The sequence below is a fragment of the Anoplophora glabripennis genome, unplaced genomic scaffold (genome assembly GCF_000390285.2).
Source record: "Anoplophora glabripennis isolate ALB-LARVAE unplaced genomic scaffold, Agla_2.0 scaffold208, whole genome shotgun sequence".
Lineage (NCBI taxonomy): Eukaryota > Metazoa > Arthropoda > Insecta > Coleoptera > Cerambycidae > Anoplophora > Anoplophora glabripennis.
In genome coordinates, this window is record NW_019416550.1 from 99332 (window position 1) to 104544 (window position 5213).

Here is a 5213-nt window from a genome sequence, read left to right on the forward strand (position 1 = left end):
CACTTCCGGTTTCGCAGGAAGTGATACCAACTTTCGATTTTCAAATGGAATACCCTGTATATTATTACATTTCTGAAATCTGCATAATTTTCTGAATCCAATGATACCACATAAGTGACATTTCAAACGTCAAAATTTTTTATAATTTAATTTTTAATTTTCCATGTAAGTGTGCTCATGGCAAATAATTGTATTTTCTTATTTTCTTTTAGCTGTAATTTTGATTGTATTTATCGCACATTTTATTACCAGGTATGAATTAATTCCTTATTAATAGTACTAATAAATGGTACCACGGTACCAATATGGTTCCATTTGAAAAAATTGAGTTTCACCCCAAAATCGATTACGATGAACTTTATTTGCTCATAAAAAACGCAATTTAGTATTTTTGACGGGATTTCGATTTTTCCAGCATTAGACGGGTCAATTGGAATAAATCGGAACCATCATGGCACACTTAAATGGAAAACTAAAGATTAAATTATAAAAAAATTTTACGTTTGAAATGTCACTTATGTGGTGGATTGGTTATTGGATTCAGAAAATTATGCAGATTTCAGAAATGTAATAATATACAGGGTATTCCATTTGAAAATCGAAAGTTGGTATCACTTCCGGCGAAAACCGGAAGTGAAAAAAAAATCATTTGTAGATCAAAAAGTGCCGCTTATTATGTATATGGAATATCCCAAATTTCAATCAATTACCTTTAAAACTAACGGAGATACGGGGGGTGTACCATGATCCTGTTACACCTGGTATATGTTCAAATATATCAACTAGTTGACATAGATTGCTATTAAAATATCTTGGAATTCTATGAAATGGTGAATTTAAAATAATTACTATGCGAGAGTTGAACATAGAAAACCGAGAACTAACGGTTAGCATACGGTTAGCATTATCAGAGACAAAATATCAGTATCAAAATATCCATGAACAATTTTATATAACAAAACGCAATCAAAAAATTGTCTACGCTCTTCTAAACTAAGCAATTTATGCACATTAAGAGACCTAACCAAAGAAAAATAAAGACAAAACATATACTTTTAATATTTTTAAAATCCTTGGTATATCTCAAACTGAAACCCAACGAAAAGCACGTCTGATTATGTAATCTATATGAGCATAAAATACCAACTTATCATCCAAGATGACTCCGAGATCCTTAATACTACAAGCTTTTTCAATATTAGAACCAATAATAATATTACCCTGAAAAGCATGCCTATTTCTAGTGAAAGAGATATGACTGCATTTCTTATCATTAACAAATAAGTAATTAGACGTGCAAAAATGATACAATCTATGAATATCTTGAAATTCAACAACATCAGTATCACTTGAAATTTGTTTGAACATCTTAAGGTCATCAGCATACATCGAGAAATGACAATGCTTAAAACAGAAAAGGACCTATATGACTACCTTGAGGAACACCCGAAGTAACTTTGCTAATATGAGAGCCTCAATTCATAATTACAACGTACTGGGAACGATTGGTTAAATAATATGGTAATATGTATTTAATTTTTATTTTTGATTCAACTACATTTTAATCTTATACCTATGCACCAAATATAATTTCTCTTAAAAAAAAAAGCACACCACAGAAATGAGACAACCCCCCAAATCCAAAGCGAAAGGTTGTGCGCGGAAGAGGGTTACACTTGAAAAAACGCGGACAAACACCCATTATCCAACGTCATTGTAAATAGCTGCAATATGTGATCAAAAGGCTTCTGCTTCTTCATTGTTTAGTATTTCATCTTCTATTGAGATCCATGTGAGTGTTTCAGACTAGTTTTAAGGTGATTTTATATCTTGCCAAAATCTTTATTACTACTTGGCCAAGGAATTGATGAAGATCTTTTTGTTTTTATAAACCTCCTGGTGTTCTCCCGTAGACAAATCACAGTGGCATGTCTTCAGCTTCAGACGTATTTCTGCTTCAGTTCCATTGCCACTTTTGGATCCATCAGTGTTTCAGATTGACAGGCTGTTTCTACCTTATCATCTCATGTTAGCTTCAAGTTTCAAATTGGGCCGTTGGCCCCACACAGTAGTTGTCATTATAGTTAAACCTGTATACCCCTAGCCTTGGTTTCGCCTTAATAAAGAAGCCAAAAATTCAGAATATTTTCCATGGTAGCAATTGAAGTGCTTTTCATAACACTCTTAACACAAATATAGGACAATCTTTGGGTAGATGCAGTCCTGCTGTACTTTTATTTGCCTTTGATCACCAAACCTTGTGTGATGGATCTTACCACAGCCTTTGACCAGGCCAGTGTACCAAAAGTGGATTCAGTCCTCAGGTTTTTCTTACTACTCGTTTCACTGCTAATACAAACATGCTTCTTTTACTTAGGTACTTAGACGAGAGGACAAGTAAGAATGAATATAAGAAACATCCCTTTTGTATGCTGTAAAGACAAAACAATATTGGAATAAGCATTTAAAGCATTTAGCAAAATAAAGGAGATGCTGAGCTTGGAAAAGCCTGACATTATAATTAATGAAATTAAAACAAAATTTATAAACGACATTCTCTTTTTATAAGTTTTACTTCTTTTTTCTTTTAAGCGTAATCATTATAATTAAAATAATACTGGTCGCAATGACTTTTTGAATAGTTTCTGCATCCATTTTGTACAGTTGTTTTAAAACCAGATAAAACAATGAACTGTAAGATCTACGGTAACATCAATTGCGCATGTGTTGTGATAAATTTTATTATATTTTCACTTATAATACCACTAGAGCTTCAATTATTACTGGAAATTTTTTCTAGCACACGAATATTTTGAAAATTCTAAAAATATTCGTGTGTAAGAAAAATTTCCAGTTTTTAATTGAAGCTAGAGTGGTATTCGGTAAGAAAATTTCACAATAGTTAGTTGTATTTTATTTAACCTAATGTTATATGTATGTAAGTTACTTTGATTATATATACTGCTTCAAGTCATTTTGCAATAAAATAAATTTTTACCAACTTTAGTTAAGCAAAATAATAAAAAATAAGTCGATAGTAGATCAATCCCTCAGTTTTCCACATACTCATTTTACTAAAGTTGGTAGAAATATATTTTCTTACAAAGAACCTTAAGCACTATGTAATATCAATAACATTCATATGTATATATTATTAAGAAGGCCATGGAATCCATGTCAAACAAGGTAATCGTGACTTTTGACGTTATTTGACCATTTTCTTTAAAATCGTTGTGTTGTACAATTGAAAAATGGAGCGGTTTGAGAAATACGTTTTATGCAAGTTTTGCAAAAAAGTTAGTGAAATTAAAATGTATCATCGGAACCTAAAATTTTTAATGTATTTATTACAAGAATGCGGGCCAGAAATTTATTCGCCAAACTTGTTTGGGATTATTAAAAATCATTTGCTTCTTGTGTGTAAGAAATATGGAGCTCTTCGTGGATCACAGCAGAATAAGATTGTTTCAAAGTACTACATTTATTTTTTGAAACATTGACATTTTATAAATTTTAGTGAATGTGTTCTTGTTTATTCCCCATTAAGAAAAGAAGACGTGGCTGAGGAATTTCAGCAACATTTGGACGCTTTAATTAAAACTACTAAAAGTACATACTTGGTAAATAATTATTTATAAATGATTTGTACTTATTAAATTATGATAGAATAAATTTGAAGTTAAATATAAATGTCATTTTATTTATAAATGTCAAAAAATTTCCAGTGTAATTTCATGCTCCTTACCCCAAGGAAGAGAAAAATTTCCTGAAATTTTCTTAGTTGCTATAGTAACGCTACAAAATACAAGCCTTTAATTGGCTGAAAAATACTATTGTGAAATTTTCATTTAAAAATGTACCATAGTGACAAGCAGATAATATATTTTACATTATTTTTTCTACAATATTTTCACAAATATTTTTATGAAGATTATTTTATAAATCTAGTAACATTTTTAACATAAGAAATTGTACCGTATCAAACAGCCTCGACTGATATTCCTATAAACAATTTCCAAGACTTACTGGATTTTACGGATTTTACATAAACAGGAAATAGATTAGCAAAAAAAATATATTTAGATAATTAATTTCAAGTTTAGAATAATAAAATATTATTAGTCTCGTCGGAGTCACAATAATTGTAATTTTAGCTTCTATACTTTTATAACATAATTATATGCTTCGAGGATGGCAGTATTAAATATACAGTTTTTTTATTTAACTTAAGATATTGGATAACCTGCTGTTTACTAACTGATATTTTTTGGTTCTTTTTAATTTCAACCATTTCATGAAGTGTCCTTTTTTCAAAACTTGTTTTGTCACCCTATAATTTTAAATGTCTCAAAATTGAAAGTATGATCAAAATTTGGGGCTTATTCAGCAAACCCATAAACTGAATAAAATAAAGAAAAATTGAGAAATTTTGGTCACGCTAGTAGGAATCGATCTATCATGTATGCGAATTCTATAAACATGGCAAATCCGTCGTTATTACTGCCTCGGAAAACCGATATCTGGCAGAGGGAGGGTCCCGAGACACAAGGGACAAAACCAATCGACTCCGTAATGATCTAGAAATGTGAATATATCCTTTTCTAAACTAAAACCAGGGGCTGATTCCAAGATGAATGATATCAAAGAAACGGAACTATAAAGTGTAACAAACTAAGTTCTTTATTTCGATGAATACACCGGCTTTTTTTATCCACGGACACTAGTTATTATTATTATTTCAGACTAAAGATTGTACGTGTCCGCCATTCTTTTCAATACATGATTTTATCCTATATCGTCAATTAGCTGATACTCTGGAATATTCTTTGGAGTATTTTAAGTTTGGCAACATTAATTTTGAATACGTGCAAGAAGCCTTTCTTGGGCATCGATTGAAACTACGCAAATGAGTGATTTCAAATGACCTCATAAATAAAAATAAAGCGGATTAAAGTTTGGAATGCACAGCGGCCATACTACAACTATCATACATGTCCTATCCATTGTTGCTGATAAGTATAAATAAAATGTTGTCTTTATTTAAAAAAATAAACCAAAGCACCATCATGCAAAACCATATGTTCCTGCATTGGTCTAAAAGAACCTCTTCAACAACAACGACAAATCATTTATCGAAAAGTCGGGACAATCATGTTTGATTAGTCTACATCTACAAAAGCAACATATAGTGTTGAGGATACTAAAGGTTGTAG